The following is a 25,606-nucleotide window of genomic DNA, read 5'->3' as shown; positions in this document are numbered from 1 at the left end:
ATTGGCCTTCCCTCCAAATAGATCTAAGGATTTTTAACACTCGCTAACTCCCAGCAACTCTGAGAGTGATGGGGAAAGAGGAGGTGGAGACAAGCGCTTGAAGGAGGACTGGGACCCAGCCTGCGCTGTCAGCCCCTAGGACTCTGCATTCACTTCTGATTGTCAAGTCGCAGGACTTTTTGGATTTTGCAGTGGCAATCAGATGGCCAAGATTTTGATTCTAGGTTGGGTGAACCCAGGAAATCCATAGACATTGTAGTAACGGCCTCAACAATGGGGGATCAAGCCTTCTTTGAGAAAGGGAAATGAATGCAGGTACAAGGAGGTGCCAGACCTCAGAGTTGCAATAGTCAGTGTCTGTACAGTGAGTGCCAGCTGTCAGTTAGGCAGTGATGGGGAACAGACAGGTAAGAGCCAGGCTGATTGCCGCCCTATCATGTCCAGGGAAAGATGGCCGATTAGCTCTGGCATGGAAAATAGGATCCAAATGGAGTGTTCTGATGGGAGAGGAGATCTGAATGAAAATCATGCCAAAACAAGTTTGAGTTTTTACCCTTGATGCGGTCGCTGATTACATGGCCACTTTCCCTCCACAATGGCTCCCTTTCCTGCCATCGTAGCCATCTCTAGCGGGGCTACCCGCTTGTGTGTCCCAGACACTGGAGATCTCTTCTGCAGGCTTTGTATAAATCAGCACCTACTCATTCTGATCCTGTACAACTCCCAGAAGATTTTCAACTGCTTAAAAAAATGTCCACCTTCCCTATGGACCCTACACATCAGCTAAAATAATACTATGAACAGCCATTTTCATCTCAGTGTTTCCGTGTACCATACATGTGCTAGAAGCCTTGTACATATTTAGTGACACAATGCTTGCTGCAGATCCAAGTTAGGAATTACTAGCATTGTAACTCAATGAAGGTCAACACAGAGGATGAGAGACACAACTGCAAACTCAGGCTGTTTGATGCAAAATAGTCCAAATTGAGGCCCAATTTATACTCCACTTTCTTCTGAATATGCAAATCCTTTTTACTCAGAACCTACCCTTTCTCTTGGTATTTCTTGTTTTTTAATCTTAGTTCTTGCCATCATCAAAAATTTGCTAAGGACTTTCTAAGTAAAGGGCACAAGACTATATATACTAGGGAGATGCAAAACGTGCATAGCGCAATTGTGGAGCTTGAGAGTGAGAGTGAGGGTGATAGAGAGTGAGAGCGAGAGACAGACAGAGACAGAGACACAGAGAGAGCCACAGAGACGGAGAGAGAATGAGAATGTAAACATTATGCTTTTAAAAATAGTAAAATTTAAAAATATCATTCACTCTGACCTTAAAACCTTAAAATTCGACTTCCAGGAACGTGCCCTGAAGAAATAATGAAAATGGCAGTCTGAACTTTAAGTACACAGATCTTTATCAAAGTATTATTTATAATAGTGAGAAAAACTGGGGACAATCTAAATGTCTTACTCCGAGAGAAAGGTTAAACCAGCACTTCCTAAACTTTTGTAGAAAATGAGTCTCTTGAGATATTTACTTAAAAATAGACCCAATGTCAATCTATTTGGAAATTACCGCTTGCTATAGCCCCATTGTGAAGACAGAAAATCCATGTTGGGCCTCTTCTAAGACAGAATCCAGAAAAAAACCTTAGTTTATGCTATTAATAAATCCTTTATTAACATCCTATCAAATGACCACTAGGAAATACAAACTTAAATCTGTAGATTGGACTATTATATAGCCATTAACAATTATTTTAAAGAAATATTCAGTGATGGTGTGTTCTTTTCATTATATTCTGCTAACTGTTCCTCCTTCAAAATGGCTGTTCATAGTATTATTTTAGCTGATGATAGCTATGATGATATAACTAAAATTATATGCAGCCTATTCTAGTTATTTTTGTATTTTGACAGGGTCTTGCTATATAGTTCATGCTGGCCTTGAACTTACTACCTATTCCAGGCTGGCTTTGAATTATAGATGTGGAAAAGGGGAGAAGGGATTTAATACCAATCTGTAGTTATTTTCATGTGGTAGATTTATGAGTGACTTTTAAATTTTACTGCCTCTCTGTTTTTTCCAAATTTTCTCCAATTAAATTGTTTTGTAACAAGAAAAATTCTGGCTTCTAAAAACACCTGAAGAGCAATTTGAGGGACACATAGCCATATGTATTAGGTGGTTTACCAAGTGGTTGGATTATAAGAACTAAAGGGCCTTAGAGGAGATAGAAAAACAAAGACACACCCGTCTGTAGCATGGCCTAGTCTCTTGTACTTTGCATGAGCCTTACCTGCAAGGCGAACTTCCGTGTGCTCAACCTTCCACCCTTGTTCTCTTCCCTCTTCTCTAACTTTGCTAACGCTCCACCTCCTCACAGACCTTCACTTCCCACCTCTCTGTCCTATCTGCACTGAGAGGCTATGCTTTTTGTAACACTTGCGTCTCTTTCCTTTTCCGACCCTTACTCTGTCACTGGCTGATGGACAGTGTCTTATCTCCTTACTCAGGCTTAGGGCTCCTGAAGGTTCAGGAAGCAGGGCTGTTCTGATGGCGAGTCCCGTCCCAAGTGAGCCTGCATGGGTGAGGAGGAGCTGGAGGAGACTGTATTCCTGCAGGAGGGATGGCGTGAATGTCACCTGAGGGAGGAACCTGCTCAGCCTGTTGGGGCATGTAAGTGTGTGCGTTGGGGTGTCTGGAGGGGCTGGGCAGGAAGTAGTGGGAGATAAAGCTGGAGACAAGGAGTTGGGGACAGGTTTTTCAAGAAGAGCCTTTACCATGCTATGGACACTGGCCTCTTCAGTGAGAAATGTCCTCACAGTGACCTTGTGCAAGAACTACAAGGGAAATAACCCAGACTCCAGGTTTGGGAAGCAGGATTCAGGCAGTGGGTCTGGGCAGAGAGCTGGGAAGCAGCCTTGTTGGGCCACAAGAGCTTGCTCTGCAGACACCCATCTCCCTGGAGAAGCAGGGCTCTGCTGGCAAAGGAAGGAACAAAGGATGACACAGGAAAAAGATCATCCTCAGAGCAGTGGCTGAGGGGACCCTAGCGGGACAGAGGACAGCTGGCTCAGGTAGCAGCACAGGCCAGGAGAAGTGAGGTTTACAGTTCAAAGTTTCCCTGGATTAATTCAGTTTTGCTTCCCCCAAATCCCGTCTGTGGTGGGGACTCAGGGGGTCAGGCAGCCACTAGATAGGGGGCGGCAGGTGCTCCCAGACATCCCCACCCACTTCCTTGAGCAGGCACAGCTGTCCTTCAAGGAGCAAAGCTTGGTCATGTTGAGTGTAGTTTCTCCCCAAGTTTGGCTTTGGGAAACTGAGTGTCTAGGGATGCCCAGGAAGAGACTGTCTCAGTTTCAACTGAAAGCAAACTTCGAATGATGCTTCCGTGTCCACATCACCGGTGTAGTTACTGCAGAATCCCCACCTTGTGCACTTCCAGGACCTTGTGTCAGACATGATGGGCTTGTTTATGCAGCTAGGACGTGTCCAGAAGTGACAGGGACCTGGAACTGCAAGGCTTCTAGAGGCTTCCTCCAGGAAGGGAGCCCAGAGTAAAGAGGAAAGGGACGCCCTCAGAGACATGGGTCTCACGACACAGCACTTGTTGCTGGCTAAATACATAAGATGTGACCAGAAGACAGGAGCGTCACTGGGAGTTTGACTGTACAGTTTAGAAGGACAACACCAATGATTAAAGCTCAAGAGCATTAAAAGCATCTAAGTAAACAAACGTAATCATGAAGCTGTCCAAGTACAGCCAAGGACCTCGTGAAAAATGAGTTCAGGGATGCTCACATGTCTCCATACACACAGACAAGGGCAACCCAGGGGGCCCTGGACATCTGGCTCTAAGTCTGCCCCATTGCACCAGCAACAAGAGCAGCTAATGAGTGTTAAGTAATGAGTGTTTCCCAGATAACAAAGTGAATATACAAAATATTTTTATAAGTCAGACGCACCTAACTTTTTGCTGCTCTCAGATATGCCCACGTTCTCAAACCTCACCATCTCTGCCTGGACCAGCCCTGCTGCTGTCCTCTCCTTTGGGCCGTCCCAGCCTCTACCAGTCAGGACCCAGCTGTGGGGCACCCTCCCGATCCTAGTTCCTTTCTGCACATGAATGATCTGTCTTCTAAGTCTACACGGAAAAGCCTCAGACCACAGTGCTTATCACTGCACTGCAACTGCTCAACAGTTTCTTCTTCAATAGTCAGAGCTCTTCAGGACACAGGGGCTGTTCTCCTCCCAGCCCTGTGTGGTGTCTTTCACTGCACCTGGTGGCCACGCGCTTGGCTTTCAATGAGTGAGTGAGAAAGAGGAATATGTACTATGTGACTGAAAGGCAAGAGTTCAAGGATCAAGACAGTAGCCTGAGAGGGCAGGCAGGGAGCTTTGCCAGGATCACAGATCAACCCAGAAGGAGGGGATCTTCCTCCCTCCCTCTTCTGCTGCATGCAAGGAAGATGAGTCTGCGACAGGAGGCAAGGGCTTCTGAAAACAAGGATGGTGCTGCAAATAAATCTCACTCCTACAGGGCTGAGCAGCTTTGCACCTTCAGCCACACTTCTGCAATCACGAGATTATTTTCTCTCAGCTCCTGGGTGATGGCTGGGGGTAAGGCAGGCTCAATCAGGCACGATGTAAAAATTATTTTATTGCAACGCGACAAAAACTCAGCCATTTCCTTCACGTAAGTAGGCACGTTTAAGGTGCAGAGCCTTCATCTGATAACAGCTTTCTGCACCTCCACTCATTTATCGGAATCTTTCATTTATCTCCAATCATATTCCACCAGCCTGCTCTACTGACGGCCCCATCCTGGTTTGCAGATGGACAATCCTGATGTCCTTTCTGGCGAGGCTCCACATTACAGTTCCAAATAAAAAGTAGTGTCTCCACCAGTCACAGAGTACTAATTAAAATTCTTTATGCTGCTCCTCATTTCCTAGCCACCACCCTGTCCCAGATTTCCACTCAGGAACTCTCAGCTGTGTGCCCTGGGGACTCTTCTAGCCACTTTGAGCCTCAGTTTCCTTGTCTGCATGTGGGAATCATATTGCTATTTCAGAGAGTTACAGTGAAAACTGCAAATGAAAAAAAAAATGTAATGCAGCTAACTATTGAATAACAATGGTAACCAGACACTCTGTCCATGGAACCAGCTTAGATATTAGGGTTGTAAAAGCAAGAATGGGTTTTTAAGAGCAAGTTGATACAAGAAGGCCAGTTGGCACGAGAGGCTACACCACTCTGGGGTGAAGAGAGGTGGATAGATCTGAAAGCCTTTTAGGAGTGGAATTCACAGAAGCAGTGGCTGATTGGATGAAGGATGAAGCAGAAGTGAAGTCAATGGCACTTCAGGAGCTTGGGCTCCCTTGGTAGCTGAGAGGAACACGTCGTTCTGTCCATAAGAGGCTTGCCTGAGTAAGCAAAGGAGAGAAACCCGAGCCAGGAATTCTTGGCTGCCTTCATGTGCACATGGCCTCTGCTGGCCGGAGCACTGTATTTACCCGTGAGAGCCCTTTGACACTTTCCAAACTGTGGACTTCAGCAGGACCACCCAGGGGAGAGCCCGTTAGGCTGCTGCTGCAGGGTTAACAGGAGGCTGGAGTCTCCAGGCAGCCATGCGTTTATGCTTCCACTTTGCCCTGGTTTTGATCCAAAGAGTCTTCGCCTCTGACCTGTGACCCCTCACTCTGATATCAATTCCGGCTGCCACCCACCTTCCTTGAAGACCGGGTAGAGCAGGGAGGGCACCTCAGTTCAGGGAAAACAGAAAGCAAGAGTGATTTGTAAACCAAGAGACAGCCTGGCCAAGGCCACCTAAATTGCATTCCCAAGTGCATACTGAGAACCCAGTGGGGTTGCAGGTTCATTAGTTGTGACTGTCAGATAGTGGCTGCTGTGTTCTGGGTGAGTGGGAGTGGCCATCTGCACCATGTACCTCTGCAGGGCCCTGGAGCAGGAGCTGAGGACTCATCTTTCATCTGGGAGCACAGCAGGATCATCACAGCAGGGTTCAAATCCAGCACCCAGGCTCCTGTGCACATGAGTACGGGCCTTAGCTCCTGGTACCAAGAAGGGGGTTAGGAGTGCAGACATTTTATTCTTGGAGTCTGTTTAAGCCACAGATAGACAGTAGGAAGCCCTCACAGGTTTTCATGCCTCTGTCTCAGTTATAACGGGGCTTGGAGTTTGAAGAGAATTTAGAGAAAATCTAATCTGATTCCTTCATTGTACACAGGTTACTGGTTATTAATCAACAGAGCTAGAACCCAAACCCCACCTTTCCGACTTCAGCGCCTCGGGACTGTAAGTACTGTGTCTCCTGCCCAGATTCTGGAAATAGAGGACTGAGCAACAACATGGCTGATTTCATCAGAGTCTTTGACCCACCCAAATAACAGCCTTCCCACCTCTCAAAGAAAAATCCTTCTCCTTCAGTAGCTGACTGAACTAGTTAGCCCGCTGGGAGCCATTTAGGTTACATTCCTAAGAAGACCTAATAAAAGTATGGAAAAGGAGTCTTTTCTCTTAGCTGCCTTGTCCAACTTTCTCCCCACCAAATGGCATTTCCCTGTCAAATGTTAGAACTTGCCATATCTTTATAACTCACTGATTCCAAGCAAAAGAACCCAAAAATGGGTTCTTCCTGCTTATGCTTGGGTCCATACCCGAATTTACCTGTTCAGGTATTCTTCTTCTGAGGTTTTTGTCACTGTGGACGCAAGTAATAACTAATACTACATCTGCCAAGATGCTAATAAAGACCAGTGGTACCTGAATGAAGCTATTTTCATTCATTTAAAACTAGCTTTTGTTCAAAGATCATCAGATGTTCATTGCAGGAAAAAAGAAACAGTACAGAAAAGAATCGAATGAAATCTAATATGCATATTGGAAACTCTAAGTCCCAATTTCCAGGCCAAAAGTTACATATCTTTCCAAAACTAGTTTATGCATATACAAGCATATAAATGTACATTTTAAGCACATTTAGAACTAACTATACCATAGATGTTCTCCTGCTAGTTGGCTTTTTCATTTAATGATGTGTCTGGATGTGTTTCCACATCAGAATATATAGGTCTATCTCTTCTTTTTAACAGCTTCCTTGTCATTTCGCTGTGTAGAATCACTATAATTGAGGATGATAGGCATTTAGGCTGTTTTCCAGTTTTTTCCACTCTTACAAATTATTTTTAACATCCTGATGGTGAAGTACCATTTCTATAAATGTTTTAGCACAGGAGCTCCTAAGCTCGGGGAAAAAAATGGTTTATCTGCTTAAAGCTGGTGATATTGGGCCAAGGATGAGCTCAGTGGAAAAGGCTCTGCATATCATGTACAAGGAACTGGAGTCAATCCCCAGCACTGTGAAAAAAAAAAAACATTTGAGGAAATGTTCAGGAGAATTATTACTAGAGATCTTTTAAAAATAAATTTTCTAAGGAACAAAATGCTAATGGAAGAATTGTGGGCACTGCATCAAGCCATTATTAGAGATGACTTCGTGTGATGGAATCTTCCCTCATACTTCTGGAGTTCAGTTATCCGCTAGGCACTTTGGGTCCTTTCTATAATTCTCTGCTTCCCATTTGCAAACCACACCAGAAACACTGAAGTCACCCATGAGGAACAAACACAATGGAAGAACCCTAAGCTGGCAATCAGCATTCAGAGCCTATTCTCCGCCCCTGGTGTTAATGATATGCAATCTTCAAGCCTTTGTTTGCAGGTGAGTGAACTGGTTAGGTAACTACTACCTCTCTACCAGTATCATAGTGGGAAATACGGTTCAGCCACATAAGCTCTTGGTATTCTTGTCTGTGGCATGCAGATACAAAAAGGGAGCCTCATTTTCTTTCTTGATCCTTTGGAGAATAGGAACTTAGGAGAGAAAGTTAATTTAGAGATTAAAATAAGGATGATGAATTAGACATTGTATAAATCAGTTTTTAAGAGGATTCTTAGGTAGGTGTAGTTCTTGAATTCAGGAGTGAGATGATGGTTGGGGCAACAGAAGAGGGAGTCGCAGCCTGATACACAGACAGAGGAGTGACTGCCTCTCCCAATGCACAGATGAGGGAAAGAGGCAAAGGGTCTCCAACTTCAGGGAAAGACTCATTATTGTTCTTGATTTTAGAAAAAGAGTTTATGTGCATTTGATACAAGTTTTTAAGCTTATTCTAGCCTCTTTAAAGTGGCATGATTCCCCAGCAGCCAAAAGGGTGGGGGTACTTGTTTCTTGAAAGCTATACTTCTACCCTTGCACATAGAGTCCTTCAGCAGCAGTCTTCTCTGATTAACTTCCTGAATAACTCAAGTCTCCCCAGTCCTAGAACTGCCTATCTCTCTGCATTCAAGCTTTCCAAAGAATGGCCCACAAGTTACCTATGTTAGAATCGTATAAAGGGCTTATTTAAAAATGTTCTGCTCAAGACTTCATGATTCCAAAGCTGTGTAGGTGATGACACAAAAACTCCATGTTTAGAGTTTAAGAACCATAGTCCAACACAAACAAGGACTGAAATCCTTATCCCTGCTGCAGACCCAAGACCTTTTAATCACCCCCTTGCTGACTTTCTGTCTACCTGTCTACTCATTTGGATTTCCAAACGGAGGCTGAAGCTGACCGTCTGTTACCATAGTTTCCAGATGAAGAGCACTGGCTGTGGGGCTGGGCTTCTCACTGAGACTTGTGCCCTTCTGCATGGCCTGCTCCACCTCAGGGAGCTACTCACCTGTGGCCTCATCTTGCTCCCACCCTGCTGATTCAGAAGTTTTAAAAACCACAGCACTAGTCAGCATGTGGCAAATGGTCATCATATATCATTTTCTCATTTAATTCTTCCAACTCCCAGGAAAGCGTTATTGGGCTACATTTGGAGATATTCTCAAAAGAGGACATAACACCTACTGTGTGACAAACACTTGACATAGTGATATTTCTTGCCCTGTCTCCCCAGATGGTCATATTAGAGTCCTGTCCTTTCCTTCACATCTAAAAATTGAAGTTATTTTCTGAATGAGACAGTAAAAAAGCTTTTGGATAATTCTTTTTAGATAGCCACAGCTGGTCTAGGCAGGAGAGTGGCATTTGTGAAGCTGAGATGGGTGATGTACTAATGAAGAGTCCCCAAATCAAGGTGTCCAGAATATCAAAGCAAGGAAAAGTAGTAGGCAGGTGGTTAGCATGAGGAAAGTTGATGGGCTCTGCTCCTTGCCACAGAATTCAGGGAATCAATCTCTGATCATGGAAATGGCTACCCCCAAGAGGGCAGATTCCCAGTTCTAGAGGAGCCAAGTCAGTCTCGAGTGCGATCTGGGACCAAAACTCACCCAGGCAGGTAGGTACAGAAACAGCAATGCGTGGTGATGCAGCTTTAGAAATAATTCAGAAGCAGAATGATCATACTTCAGCTTCAAGGGCAGAGCCTAACTGGCACCAGGGGCCACTGAAAGGGGAATTGCAGCAGGAGGGTTGGGGCTCCAAATCAGCATTCGGGAGGTGGAGGGAAAGCAGACGGAGAGAAGCAGCCCCATCTACAGGGAGCATGAATCGGACTGCAGCGATGAGGACTCAGGAAGCCCAGGTCAAATGCTTTGCCATTCCAGCACAGCAGAGTCCTTTGTGTTCTGAAAAAAAAAAAAAAAAAAAAAAAGCCACAGCAATTTCTTGACTTGCTTAGATTTAAAACCAAAATCAATTTGTATTAGATTAGCTGTATGTCAATGTGGGCCAGGATTTCAGGCTCCACCAGTTTTAGGTAAATTCAATTGGCAATTCAGTATCCTTTTCAGGTCTAAGGGTCACACGCCTGACTCCAGGAAAAACAAAAACACAAACAGAAAGTGCCCAGACCAGACAGGCAGGAAACATAAGCAGAGGCCGTGACTGCAGAGGTACAGACCCACAGCCCCTCCAGACAAAGTCTCCAGAGGTCATCTTGCTCAGCCATCATCTTCCAGAAAAGACAGACTCCAAGAGGTCTCGATTGCTGAGAATTTGAACCACTTGTAGTTTTCAGAAGAGAGCTGCCCCTAGACTGAGAAATTCCTGATAAAATAGCTCTTGGTGGCTGTCACTGAGCACTTTCACTATGTGGAGTGTGTGACACTAATTTCATTTGAGCATCACATGCACATGGTAAGTGTGTTATTATCACTACCAGATGTGAGCAAATCAAGGTTTAGGGAGCACAGTACTCAGAGTTACACACCCGGTAAGCAGTGGAGCACAATTTGCGAATATGTCTTTTGAGGTAAACCACTTTTCTCCAGGACTCTGCAATTCAGAGATGCACATTCCTGGTAGGAAATCTATTCTTAAATCTTTTCTCTTCTGACCTCATTCTATTTCCCCAGAAATCTGGGTTTTGTTTGTTTGTGTGTGTGTTTGGTTTGGGACCAGAAAAATCTTTTATTTGGTTAAGATTATTTCAAGTGTGACAAGTAAATATTTCCTAAGAGGAATCACTCTCTTCCAAGATGTCTATATCCAGTTCTCAAACACAGGAAAAACCAATGGAAGGTGTCATGAATTGGAGCCATTTGAGCAGAGATTTCTCAATGGTAAAGAGGCTCATGGCTAAATAATGCAGCATCTTTCTCCTCTCTCCCATCCCATCCCAGTGTGTGGGAAGGCAAGCATTCGGCAGCAGTAAATTCAGAGCCTTCTCCTCCCCGTCACTCCTGTGAGCCCATCACCCAACCACAGGACATCTCTGCCATTATTGTCAATTATCATTTCTCAGGCACCCACTGGGTGCCTGGCACATCAGAGAAGAAGTGAATTGACTCGACTGTCAACAATCACTCTGCAAACAGCCAAATAATTTTGATGTTCTTCAAACATATTATAATTAAAAAATTACATGCTGGGAGAAAAATTATAAGCATTTAATCAGAAGAGAGGGTCAAGCTGATGTAATTAGGGAGGGAAATGTGCTGGCTTTTATCAACAAAGCCAGTTCTATCACTATCCTACTGAAAGCAATTGGATTTGAGGCTAAGATGTTTCCATCTTATTACTTTTGAATCAAAAAATATATTTTTCTCCCTGTTTGCTCAGGATTGTCTTCAACCTCCGTGCCACGTTCCGAGGTCACTCACAGGGCCACACCTTGGTCCTCACCGCATATCTCTGTCTAGTGGTGCCCCAGTATGCAGAGGTATTTAAAGAACAGTTAGCCTCGGTGACAAAATTACTAATGCAGAGTGAGAGGAAGCTCCCAGATGGTGACCACTGAGCTATTTGCCAGAGAGAATCACTTGGTAGGCAGGAGTGCTTTCAGGAGAGTGGAATCATTCAGTGAATCAGAAAATTGTCCTGGTCTTGGAGCTATGAGTGAGAGACCATGGGAACCCAAGAGGAAAGCAAGAGAAAGAAATGTAAATTTGCTTGCCACCCCTAGTGGATCTCAAGACTGGCTATACGGTAGCTGACTGAGTAGGTCAGGTATATGCAGGGTCTTATGCTGCCATTTGTTTGGCTCATGCCAGCCACCTATTCCACCAGTCTCCAAGCTGGACAGCAACTGAACTCCCTGTCTTTCTTGGGGAGGAAACCCTACTCCTGCACCTAGAAACAGGAAGGGTATGTGTATGTGTGTGTTTGTGTGTGTGTGTGTGTGTGTGTGTGTGTGTGTGCATTTTTGCCCCTGTCTCCTGACATGAGCCTGTATCTTAGGGTCTTCAACCAGTTCTAGTATAGACGTCATGATTCTTCCCTGGAATGGGAGGTGAAAGACTTGAGGTGTGATCATCAAGAACTGCCTCCCTCCTTGGCATTCATGATAGATGATAGTAACACGGTAGCAATAATCCTGATTTCTTTTGATCTTGTAATGCCTCATGATCTCAAAAATTCTTTGTAATTGTACTGTTTTATGTGAAACTTCTCATAAACAGGCAAAATGGCTAAGCATACATCATTACATATATTTCTCTTAACCTAAAAAGTGGAGATGTTGTGGTATAGTCTATCAGTATTTAAGACATGGGAAAAAGTGAGGGATGGTGACTTTCCCAGAGTCACACTAGCAGACAGAACTCCCTTAAATACAAACTAGATCTCCAGTGCTCTTTCCAAACCCCCTATGTGCAGTTACAGGATAATGACACCTGCTCTTCACTACCCTTCTGAGTCTTGGAAGAAATAATGCTTTTGGAAATACTTTGAAGAATGTAAACTCACTGGATAGCCTTAAGTTTCTGCAGTCTCTAATGGGTGTGTGAATGTTTTATTTGCTATGTAGCTAGGTTCAAAGTCAGCAACATAAATTCCTAGTTCTGCCAGGCATGCTCTTCTCTTTCCAGAAAGTGAATGCTAAGGACAGGCCTCACCCAAAGAAGAATTCAAAGAGGGAAATTTTGCAATAAGAATGACAAATAGATATTGGGCAAAGACATAAAGTAAACACAGCAAGAAAGCAAATTGCTGCTGCCCCTTTCGCAACAGAGAGAAAATGCTGAGCATCATCCAAGAAAGAGAGGCAGGCAGGATGGAGACAGACGTCAGCACAGAGGTAGAATCTCGACAATATTCCAAATTCACACGACCGATATTAAATATGATAGTTTGAGACATGATGAGCTGAAGCTGTTGACAGCTGAAAATAGGAAATGGAAGCAGAAGGCAGCGTCTCCTACGATTACGTTCAGCAGCATAGGAAGACCTGGCCCACCTTCAGCATCAAGGATCATAGTGGGAGTCTGGAAGCATGGCTGTTTTTTTTTTTTCTTTCTTTCTTTCTTTCTTTCTTTCTTTCTTTCTTTCTTTCTTTCTTTCTTTTTTTTTTTTTGTGTGTGTGTGTCTGCATGCATGCACTAAACGTATGACCATTCACTTCTCTGACCAGGTATTTGTATCTCTTAATTCAACCAGTTTTATCTTCTGTGTACTGGGCACTGGGCCAGGTACTGGGGATACAGAGATGAAAGACAAATGTCCCTGTCCTCTCAAATCTCATAGTCTAGCGCAGAAGATAAAGAAGTGAATAAATTTTTATCACTCCATCTACATGTCCTATCAGACAGATAAAGGCAGGTACTGTGGGTCCTCAGATGAAGTCCATGAAAACCAGAAGTAAGGGCAGAGAGGGAGAGAAAAAATGGATGGAGACAGCAACAGCTCCTATGGGGAGCACAGAGGCCCCATTAGCTATTCCACACATCGCAGGGGTTGGAGCCACTGCATAAGGTGCAAATGAGGAGGTTTCTCCAACTCAGACACACAGATAATTACTTGATCTTCAATGCAAACTTCTCCCATCTTGCCCCTTCCACAGAGAACTGTTTTATTGCAGTTTTGCTCGTCCTTGTCATTACCCCTTAGCTCAAACATCTCCGAAGAATCAGATATTTAGGGTACCTGCTCTGTCCACCCTGAGCCCTCCTACCCATCCCACTGTCCCTGTCCTCTGACCTTCCCACTCACAACAGCTGTGCCCATGTTGAGGGAGGGAGGAGAGCCTCTCTGGGGCACCATTTTTTTACTTCTGTTCAAAGCCATCCTAAATTTATAGTTGCATTTCTCCCTACTGCAACTTAATTTTGAGTTTTTAATAAGTTGGCATTGTGCTGCATAATTTTCTGAATGATAGAATTGGTTGAATTCTTGTGAATAGCTTTTGTATTGATTTTACTTTTGAAAGTGGAAGGACTTTTAACCAGCTATCTTACAAACCTTAGTCTTCAGTTTTTTCTCATAATAATTATTTACTGAATCAATATAAACCTGACTTTGCATAACTTTCTGTTACTGATAAACAGCTGGTAAAGAATCCATCCCTTCCCATTTTTCTATCATTTTGAGGGAAGAATATAATTTTCTCCAAATATTCGCCCTCTCCCAGGTTCTTGTGACCAGATACCCACTTGGTCACAGGTCATATGGGGACCTAAAATGAGTTTACAGAAAGAACTAGATGGCAGCGTGTGCTGGCCTATGCTGGGATTTCAGTCAGAAGAACTGAGTCCAGAAGTAGAAATCGCGTGGGACCTTGCAAAGCCTTGAGATCTGTTGAATCTGTGTTGAAATTTTAAATAATAATAAAGAAAAAATAGAAACACTCAAATGCTTTTTATAGCAGAGACATTTTTGATGGATTTTCGAGCAAGTTTCCAAGTTCTCAAAGCTAAATTTTCCCCCAAGTACATTTTAAGAAGTCATTTGTGTCCTACTCGTTAAAAATCAGAGGAAACTTGACATTTGTCTAATGACAATATCTGTCATTGTGCTGCTCCTTAACACAATCTCAGTTGTTCCTCAAACCTTTTCTGGATTCAGCGGCTCCCGTGTCCTGTGCATGGATGAGCCGCCTGTCTCCCAGGCAGGTGCGCCGAGGAGGACTCGGAAGGCATGTGGTGGACAGCGCAAGTTGGTCAAAGAAATTAATCTTTTTGCATTAAAGCGATGTTGAATTAATGAGCTTGAGGATATGACTCAAGAAACTGGCACCGTGATTCAGAGAGAGACAGGAGATTAAAAATATGATTATGAGATATAAGGAGGATAATTGAGACAGCTCACTGTCTGCAAGAGAAAGTTCTAAAGAAAAAAAATAATAGAGATGTAATGATCAAAATGACATGTCCAGACCTGAAGAAAAGTAGGAACCTACAGACTGGGGACTAATTCAAAATCCAAATTAGATAGATTAAAATTCCAGGGCTCGTAATGTCAACACTTTGGGAGGCTGAGGCAGGAGTACTGTAATTTTGAAACCAGCCTGGGAAATTTAGTAACTAGCAAGACTTGTTCCCATCTCAAAATAAATTATAAAAAAAGACTGGTAATAAAACTCAGTGCAAAGGATCTGGGTTCAATCCCTAGTACCAGAAAAATAAAATCCAATAGTTAGGCACATCCTAGGGGAGCTTAGAATATCAATGCAAAACTCTTAACAACAAATAAAAAGAAAAACCAGATTACATATGGAAAAATTACAACTATATTGATAGCAAAATTCTATCAGCAATAAAAGATGTCTGAAGACAATAAAATCATGTTTTAAAATGTTAATTATTTTACCTGGTGTAGAATATTACCCACAAGTATGATAAAACCAGCAAACTAGAAATAAAGAGGCATTTCACCAACTGCACAAAAGTGTAAGAAGCAAAAAAGATGTATAGTGGAGAATCTTTAGCACATTGCTTTGGTATCTGGGATTCATAGATGACTACTTTTCTCATGGTCCTAGCCTATGCTATATTGACAAGAGGACCTGGAATAGAGGGTATAGCACTCTCATTATTAACAGGCAAAATGATTGTCTATATAGGAGTATAAAAGAAATACAGTAAATCAGTAAGCAAAACATTACAATTAAGGTGAACATAAAGTAAGATCTCTAGGTAAAGACATGAGCTCACAGAATATGCTTAAAAAGTATTTATAGTACCATTCATAAGGGTAACAAAAATAATAAAAAATAAGGAATTAACGCTCAAGTACACAAAATCTCTATGGAGATAATAAAATTATATTAACAACATCAAGGAAAATTTTAGAAAGTGCAGGAATCTTCCATGTTCTCAGATGAGACATCACAAAAATATTACAAGAGTGCTCATTCTAAGTTAATGTATAAATTCAATTCAATTGAAGTAAAATTTCTAGCTGCATTTTAAAAAATGATATTGCTTTAATGGAATATTTATAGGAATGTTTCACAAATAGCTAAGACAACTTTGAAAAGTAGGAGAGAGATTTCCCTTATAAGATATTAAGCATTCTACAAAGCCACAACAAAAAACCAATATGGCATTATGGCATGCAAAGCCCAATAGAACAATGAAGGGCCGTGGGAGAGCCAAGAGTACAAGGAAGCAAGACAGACAAGAGCAGAGGCCCTAAGGGTAAGGTTCCTAGCAAATCAGCTCACTTATGAAGGTGATAAAACTAGATCACTACCTAAACCCTGCACAGTAAGACAGGACCTCCAGGTCAGTGATCAACTTACAAGTGCAAGGAAAAGCAACGAATTTAAATGAAATCATCTTTATGAATTAGGAGTTGTTGAAGACTTTTAAAAATTTGAAAGTAAAACTTAACAACTAAACACTGATTGATTAATTTTTCAGAATTTGTCTTTAAAGGGCATAATGTGCACAGTAGATGATCAATTGTGAGAAATGTGTCAAGGTATCGTTGGCAAATGTGTCAACTTATAACACTCATCTGAACTGGACCAGCATGGTGCTGAGTGTGGGAGGCCCACCTGAGGACTGTTGCTGGCAGCATAAGAGGCAGAACTGTAGAGGAAGAAGTTTAGAAGCTATAAGGATCTGCTGGTTGGTTTTCCTGGAGGAGCTTGTCATGCTGGTTTATCTGATGAACTCAGCTGTTCTCATCATTGGGGTAGCTCGGGACCTTGTTGTTGCTGAGAATGGTTATGGTTCACTTCGGGGGAGTGCTGGTCCAGATGGTGCACTGTTCAATCTCCTGGAGAAGCTTGTGGTGCTGGCTTTCCTGAAATAGACTCTGCTGTTCTCATTGTTGGAGGAGCTTGGGGCTTCGTTGTCACTGAAGATGGCTGTGGTACCTTTTGAGAGAGCTCTGGTTCTTACTTTGAGTGTTGCTTCCTGGCTCCAGCGCAGTTCTCTCAACCTGCTGGCGCAGATCCTTCATCCCACTGGCGCAGATATTGTAGCTTCCACCACTGGCCTTTGCATCTTCACAGCACAGATCTGTGAAACAGAACTGCATGAGGTATTGTTGTGGGTTCTTGGCCTCCAGTTGGACTCTTGGGGGCATTGTTTTAGGCTCTAGGTCTTCAGTTGGACTAATGTAGGACATTGCCATGGGATCCAGGCCTTCAGCTGGATTCTTTGTGTCACTAGTATGTGGATAGATTTCCTGTACTCTCTTTGTATATGACTTTTTGGGTGACTACTACAAAATAATCCTATAAATTGTGTGTCCTATATTGTTCCCCTTGCAATCCTTGACTATAACATGAACTATACAAGAAATACCTGGAATTACTCTAGAAAAAACTGAAACCTAGAAAGAATTAGATAAAAGGTAACTAGGAATAATTTACAGAAGATAAACTCATTGCTAAGCAGATAAATGAAAAATACAATGATATTTCACTTTCTGTATACCAGAGAGGCAAATATTAAAAAGCTGGATAATTGTAGCCATATGGGAAGAGTAGTGCTGGGGAGAATGTAGAACACAGAATGAAATCTAGTGCAATATCATTTATGTGAGTTAAAATAAATGTATAATAATTACCTATGATTTAGAAGAACATATGAGCATTAGATAATGCACATCAAACAAAGGTGAGTGGATGACGGCAAGGTGGTAAAGCAGGTCATTGTCTCAACTCTCTACACCAAGCCTGTTGTTTTTTCTAGTAAGGGTAACAACTATATGAAGGGGAATAAACTTTATAGCTATTAAAAAAGACAGAATGAAAGGGATGAAAGGGCACTATGTCAGACAGGAAAGGAGTGTAAAAGAACACAGAAAAAACCATGGTACTTTGAAATCCCAAGATTAAATGATAGAATTATATTAGATCTGTAACAAGAACACATATACTATAAATACTCTTGTTAAAGAGGAATTTTGAGAAAGAAAAATATCTATTTATCTGCTGTTTAATAAGTGACATACCTAAGACTCATGAGACAGAATAATGGAAAGCAAATAAGAAAAAAGACATTAGAAAAATGCTTATCAAAGGAAAGCAGGGATAACAATTTTTAAATTAGTATCATGTTAGTTGACAAAACATAACTGTGTTTATGTGCAGGCCATGATGGGATGTTTTGATACATAAATACCTTGTAGAATGATTTGACTAAGCTAATTGACATGGACAACTCACCTACTTATATTTTATTTTGTGATGAGTGATTTGAAAGTTACTCCGTAAGCTATTTTGAAATACACAATACCTTATTCCTGACTGTAAATGGCCTGCAGTACAATAGACCTCAAGACAATTTTTCAAACAGCTTCATTGCGTTGTTCATTGACATGCAATAATTGTCACACAGTTCAAGTACGATTTGATAAGTTCTGACATATGAATGGATAAGCCCATTAGGTCCTCATGACCCCCAGGACAGAGGGCATCACCATCACCTGTCTCCAAACTCTCCTGCCACAAGGTGACATCACCCTCCAACCCCTCATTCCCTGACACTCATCCACTTTTGGTCATGATGGATTAGTCTGTCTTTTTCTTGAATGTTCTAAAAGTTGTAAGTAAACAATATGTAAGCTCTTTTTTCCTGGCTTCTTTTACTCAACATAACTATTTTTGAGATTTCTCCACTATATTGTGATTAATAGTTTATTCCATTATCCTGTTATATACTATTCTAGTGTAGGATGTAGCACAACTTGTCTTGTTGTTGTCAGTTCTTTTGAGTTGTTCTCAGTTTTTGCCTATGACAATAAAGCTTCTAAGAATATTTGTGTACAAGTTTAGTATGGATATACATTTTCAGTAAATGCCTAGGAATAAAATGGATAAAATGTAGGTTAATGAATGTTTAAATTTGAGGGAAGCTGCAAAACACTGTTTTTTCCTCAAGATGCTTACATTATTTTATATTTCCAAGAGCAGTGCATAAAACACCAAATCATTGCCAGCACCTAGTATAATCAATTATCTAATTTTAGGCATTCTAGGAAATTAGTGGTATCTTCTCGTAGTTTTAATTTCTATTTCCACGAGGACTAACGACGTGGAATGTCTGCGCATGCTCATTTTTCCATCTGTTTGTCTGGGTGAGGTGTCTGTGTGAGTCACCTGCCCACTTTTTTTAGCTGTTTTCTCTCTCCCAGTGAGCTTGTACCTTTAGTATTGGTCATCAAATTATTGGTTGGCTCACAGAATTCCCTTACAATCCTTTTAATATCTTAGAACCTGTAGTGATGTCACCTCTTTCATTTTTGATATTGGCTTACTAGGTAATAGGAATTTTAGTTCCATTATAAAATGGAATTTTAGTTCCATTTTCAGTTCCATTATAAACTTATGGGATGACTGTCATATCTACAGTCTATCATTGACCAAACTCTCACCATCTGGAACAAGACTGACTTCAAAATAGGTGGTGACCCACCCTCTTCTTGTTTGCTTTGTTAAGGAGAGGAAATCTGAAGACAGTCTTTTCCTTTTCCTCTATACAAAAAGTATCTTTATCTACGGGTATTTTTAAGATTTTATCACTGGCTTAGAAAATTTTGATTATGAACTTTCATGTAGTTTTATTCATCTGCTTTGTGGTTGGCGTTTATGGAGCTTGCTGGATCTGTGGGGTCCACAGGTTTTTTTTTTAATCAAATTTATTTTCTCAAATATTATTTGCAGAAATCTGTCATCTCAGCTCTCTATTTTCCTTGAAGGACTCCAGTTACTTATATTTGAACATCAAATGCTCATATAAGTTTTCTGATGCTTTCTTCTCTATTTCCTTTTCTCTGTATTTTATTTTGGACAGTTTTTCTTACTGCATTTTCAAATTCACTGACAATTTATCTTTAGTCTCATACGATATATTTTTAAATACAGACATTGTAGCTTTGCATCTATAGAACTTCCACATGTATTTTTTCTTTACATCTTTCATGACTATGTGACTTTTTGAACATATGAAATGTAGTTATAATAATTGTTTTAGTGGCCTGGCTACTAATTCTGAAAATTGTGTGCTCTTCTCCATTGTTTTTTATCGACTAAATCTCCTCCCTGTTTTTGGCTGTATTTTCTGACTTGTTTCTATGCTTTCTGATTTTTCTTTCTTAGGTGTCAGATAATATAAGTTTATCTGGTTGAATCTTGGATATTTTTGCACTCTTATAAATACTCTTGAGTTTTGTTCTTCAATAGTGGGTACTTTGAAATCTCTTGGTTCTTCTAGGTCTGGCTTTTAATCTTTAGTTTGAGGGCACAGAGCAGTGTTTGATGCAGTGCTAGTTATTCTCCACCACTGAGGAAAGATCTTTCAAAATCTTCTGCCCACAGGCCCATAGATCATAAGGTTTTCTAGTCTGGCTATTGGGAGAAGGAATTCTTCCTCACTCTGTGTAAGTGGTGGCCGTTGTTCCTTCTAAGCCTTTCAGGGTGGCTCTTTCCTGGTCTTTGGGCATTTTTCATGTGCCTGCACTCAGTACTCAACCGGGTACTCAGGAGCTACCCTCCACGATCTCTCAAGTTCTCTGCTTGCATGATTCCCTTCCGATCAGTGTTCTGTCCTATGGACTGGGGACCTTGTCTGCCAAGCTCTGTCTGGGTCCCTCCTCCCTATGCCACATGCTGGAAACTCTGAATGCACTAAGCTGGACTAACTGCGCTCCTTGCTAGTCTCCCAACTTCCTGAGATCATTATTTTTCACTACTCGCTGTTTAGTGACTGAGCATTATTTGGGTATTTTGCTTGTTTCCTAAAGAAACAAGTCACTGTTACTATTGCTTAATCAGAGAGAAAAACCCTTATGTAATAATGTTCATTTTAAAAAATGTCTTAAGAAAAATAAGTATTAGGAAAATAAGGTCATGAAGTAAAACTTAAAGAAGCTATTTACAAAAATATGAAATGTACAATATGAAGGAATTTTGTCATACAGTCCAAATTCTTTAAATAAAATAAAGTAAATTTAAAAATCAGTAACAGAAACAATAGCCTTATTGACTCCCACAAAATATAGATTTGTTATCTAAGAACTTTAGGACATGAAAACAGATTCATGGTTGAGGATGAAAGGATTACTATTAATAATATATAAAGAACTTGACCAATGTTATAATGAAACTCAATAGGAAAATAGACTTTGGATTTAGCAGGCATTTCATAAAAGAAGCATGAATGTTCAATAAACATTTAAAAAGACACTGAATCTCCCAATAACTAGAGAAATACTAATTAAAGCAAGAGTGTTTCTGTGGTGTGTCCAGCATATTTGAAACCTGGAGTAATGATTTTTAACACTCCTTCCTTTGTATAAAAAATAATTTTAAGTAACAATCATGAAATGATGTGATGTTAAAGGCATTTCGTATCTCAAGAGAGACATGAATGGTGTTGTACTACTTATGGTTTGTATCTAGATGTCCTCCCAAAAGCTTATGTGCTCATAGGGGGGAGATTTTCAGAGGTGGCTGGATCTAGGGTGTGTGAATGTGGATTAAGGGTGTGTGAGAACTAAATTAGTCCACTGATTGGTTTAACATAGTCATGGGTGGACAATGGGAAGCCCCACCCTTGGTGTGGGTGGCACCAACCAATAGGCTTTTAGCCTGAAAAAAATAAAAAGGAAAAGGCTCACTGCTTCCGGTCCACTGCTTGCTCTGCTGTGAGCTGTCCTCTGTGGTGCCCTCTGCCATGCTGCCCTACCTTGGAGCCAGCCAGCTGTCAACTGAAATCACTAAGAACTGTGATCTAAAGTAAACCATTTGTCCTTTAACTTGTGGATGTCAGATATTTTGTCCCAACAAGATAAAGTAACTAAAACATTGGGTCAGTGTCATTTAATATTGGCTCTCCACTTCAAATTTCTTAGCAAATTCAGAATAATTATAAACAAAGGCAATCATAAGTTTGTTTCTCTATGTTTCTGTTAGGATATAAACAACAAAAAAAGTAAAATTCTACTTTTTTATGTCTGCTTAATGGTTTCAACTTTGAACCTTTGACAGTAGTCTGATATAATATATAAAGTACATGACTGCTCAATAATGAATAAATTTTCATAACATTCCACTTTTCTCTTAATTCATATCAGTTCAGAAACAATTAAAAATGGATAAATTTTAATTGTAAAGATATTTTTAAAATTCAGTAATACATTTCATGTATGAATTAAAATTTGTACCTACTAAAACAAAATTAGACCTCACAGTTTCCACTCTGAGTCATTGTTTTAAATATTAAACACAAATAAATACTGAAGTGGTCACATAGGATGACAAAACTGAAATAACTCAGATTGTCTTTCTTTGCTTTTCTGGTCAGTATTCTATACTCGTTTATTTCAAATCCACTGTGCAAACATGGGAATATGTAGTGCCACTGGGGCTGGTGGGATGGTCATGCAGGAGCCAAAGCAAACATTCAGGCCATTGCAAACTTACCTTTCAAATGAAGGTGGGAAAAGGAACCCCTGTGCATTCAGGGCTGACTGCATAACTGGGAATTCTCCAATTTGACTTTTCTGTAAGATATAATTATTTTAGAAGGACAAGAAATAAATCCATATTCACTTGCAGTTTCCATAATTTTTTTTTTTTTTTTTTGGTACTGGGAATCGAACTCTCGACCTCATGCTTGCAAAGCAGACACTGTGCTGCTGAGCTATATTCCCGGCTCCATAATATATTATGTAATTATATAATTTCCATAATATATTATTAATTTCAGTAATCATTATCAGTGCACATTTTTCTCACTGGAGACCAGGGCAGATATAGGTGGCACAGTGGAAAGGAGCCAAAGTTGAGGCCTTGAAGTTCTGTGAAGACCAGGAGTCAAGTAAATGCTCCTTGGATAAAAGCAGGTCAATAACCAAAGGGAAGGGGCACAGGTCTTTGCTAATCTAATTCAATGTATGTGTAGTACAGGTTTGGTTGGTTTCCTTACAGTATAAGGCAGAAAACGAGTAGAATCAGGTTTGGGGATTAAGCCAACCTACTTGTGTTCCTCATTTTCCATCTTAGAGATACTCCCCAGAATGAACTCATCAGGCCAGGGAGGTCAGCATGCAGTGTCAGGGACTGGGACGAGAGAGTAGGGGGCAGTTCTGCCAGAGGAAGCTGGAAAGTCATTAGTGCACTGAAAATGCACTTAGGCATGTAGTTAAATGACATCTCCAGATGAGGGAGACCAGCATTCTGTTTCTGAAGGACATGTATTTTAAGTGGATTAAGAAAAGAAATTATTTTAAATGCAGGGAGGTGTATAATTAACCCGGGAACCCTGGCTGCAGGAAGATACTGTGGAGGGGAAGGACTAAAGGGAATTCAGAGCACATCAGGCATATGGTTGAATAAAGAGGGCAGCCCCGTCTCCATGGAGGTATTGTTCTGTGAATAAATTTCAATTTGGGGAGCAAGAAAGAATTGTGGATCTGTGCCTAAGGCAGGCTTGTGTTCTTTCAGATGAGAGAGAACATCTTAAGAAAACACCACCTGTAAATGCATTGGACAGAGAATGGTATTTCTTGTTTGAAGGTATTTAAAGATAATCCTTTATTTTCCATTTAGATGCTGGAGACAGAAGACAGAGCAAGCTTCAAATAAGCACCAATCTGAGGATGTAGGGAAGGTTCCAAAAGCTGGGGTGTGGGAAAAGTAGAGCAAAGAGAAACACTTGCTGGAAGAGTCTGGAGACCATCAAGTACGGTAGGTGGACTTGTGGCAAAAGAACTAGACCAAGCAGTTGGGAATCAGAAGGGTTTGTGTGTAGGGCCATGAAGGAGAGCCTAGGACATGGAGCAGAGGGAGAGGTACCGGGAACGCCTACAGGACAAGGAAGTGGGGGGCGCTGCTGGACAACTGGGTCCAGGAGTACAGACACTGCTGGGTGTAGTGAATCCCTCTTAAAACAAGACTCTCCGGGCTGAGATTCAGCTGGTGGAGGCAAAGAGGCCTCTGGAGGAGACAGTGGCTAAGGATGATGATGAGGAGGAGGAGGAGGAGGAAGAGCAATAGGTTGACAGATGAGGGGCTGGGTCTGTAGAGGGAGCTTCTTTCTCTACTGACCATTGCTATGGGTCCTCCCTCGCCTCTTTCCTTTCATCGTCATGCCAACCATCACCGACACACTTGGTTTATCTCTTTGTTTTTATAATAAAGCAGGCCTGGGCTTTTGTTGATTTTGTTCACTGTAGTAAATTAGAGCGGAATAGCGCTTAACACTCGCATGAGTAAGTAAATATTCCACCAGCTGGTGAGCCACCACAGCTCAGTTTTGATGGGTGCTCATCTATTAGTAGGTCAAGAGTCAGAGCTGATAACCACAGGTCTCTGCTAATCTAATTCAATATATGTGTAGTACAGGTTTGGTTGGTTTCCTTACAGTATAAGGCAGAAAACGAGTAGAATCAGGTTTGGGGATTAAGCCAACCTACTTGTGTTCCTCATTTTCCCTTTGAGAGATACCCCCCGGAATCAAAATATGATTTAATTCCAAGAAATGACTCTTTTTCTTTTAGGGCTTCTCATCAATAAGGGGACCTTGGGGATAGATTCTCTGAAGAGACCAATCATTATATGGTCAGAGGAACACTGACAAGAAAATCGCTGTGGTGTATGACAGCTGGTGCTCAGCTTGTAACCCCTAGCTGAACTGAATTAACGTGGTGCTGGGTGTGGGCGGCCCACCTGAGAATTGTTGCCTGCAGCGTAAGAGGCAGACCTGGAGAAGAAGGAATGCTATTGGGAGCTGGTAGAAGCTGTAAGGAGCTGTTGGTTCTTTTGGAGGAGCTTGTTACGCTGGCTTTCCTGATGAACTCAGCTGTTTCCAACCTCCGAGGAGCTCAGGACCTCATTGGCACTGAGAATAGCTTTGGTTCACTTTGGGGGAGCTCTGGTCCCCACTTTGAGCATTGCTTCCTGGCTCTGGAGGAGAAGATGGTGCACTGCTCAGTGCCCTGCAGAAGCTTGCTGCATTGGCTTTCCTGATGGAAACTCAGCTGTCCTGATCAAAGGAGGAGCTTGGGAACTCACTGTTGCTGAGGGTGGTAATTTTAGGGGGAGTTCTGGTTCCTACTTTGAGTGTCACTTCCTGGCTCTAGTGCAGGTCCCTCAGCCTGCTAGCACAGAGCCTTCACCCTGCTGGCACAGACTTTCTAGCTTCCAGCACTGACCTTCGGGCCTTCCCAGTGCAGATCAGTGAAACAAGCCTGCATGAGATGATGTCATAGGCTCTAGGTCTCCAGCTAGACTCATGGGAAGCATTTTTATGGGCTCTAGGTCTTCAGCTGAACTCAGGCAGGACATTATTGCGGGATCCAGGCCCTCAGCTGGATTCTTTGGTCTTTAGTATGTGGACAGATTTTCTGCACTTTCTTGTATATTATTCTTTGGGTGACTACTATAAATAATCTTATAAAATATGTGTCCTGTATTATATTGTTCCCCTTGCAGTACCCTCTAAACCATGACAGTCCCAGACCAAAACTCTTATCCTGTTCATTAATTTAATTCATTGCATTAGTAGGGGATGTGTTCTCAAAAACAAAGTTGTGGAAGAGATCGAAATCACCCCCCTTGATATATGCAGTCCTACTGTCTCTCCTTCTTATGTGTAAGGAACAGCAGGCATGGCTGGAGCCCAAAATGTTGTATCTGAGCCTACCTTACTCTTCCTTTGAGATGAAAAGTAAGACCAGGTACGCTGACATACAATGAGACTCTGCCACAAGTTACAGGAGGCATAGTTCATAGAAACCTAAGAAAATGCAAAGCAAAGCTCAGAGGCATTCCAATTCTGCTTGGCATTTGTGAGTATGTTGTTGTTTTGCTTCCTTTTCCATATTCATAAAAAGATATCAAATCAAAGTGCAGATAACCCATAGAGAGTTTAAGAAGTGGTGGAAGGACCATGAGATGGGCA

The 25,606-nt window shown here is 41.6% G+C and overlaps 1 long non-coding RNA gene across 1 annotated transcript; it reads left to right on the top strand.

Moving 5' to 3' along the window:
- The first annotated feature begins 2,375 nt into the window (after positions 1–2,375).
- On the top strand, positions 2,376–24,344 carry LOC106146644. The gene is made up of 5 exons (XR_001231181.1): positions 2,376–2,686; positions 6,261–6,328; positions 7,631–7,754; positions 23,254–23,391; positions 24,204–24,344. It is a non-coding gene; the product is annotated as an uncharacterized LOC106146644 (long non-coding RNA).
- Positions 24,345–25,606: the final 1,262 nt, after the last annotated feature.

Source organism: Chinchilla lanigera, unplaced genomic scaffold (genome assembly GCF_000276665.1).
Source record: "Chinchilla lanigera isolate Chin_1 unplaced genomic scaffold, ChiLan1.0 scaffold00088, whole genome shotgun sequence".
Taxonomy (NCBI): Eukaryota; Metazoa; Chordata; class Mammalia; order Rodentia; family Chinchillidae; genus Chinchilla; species Chinchilla lanigera.
The sequence above is the reverse complement of the archived record's forward strand: the minus strand, read 5'-3'. Positions and strand labels throughout refer to the sequence as shown.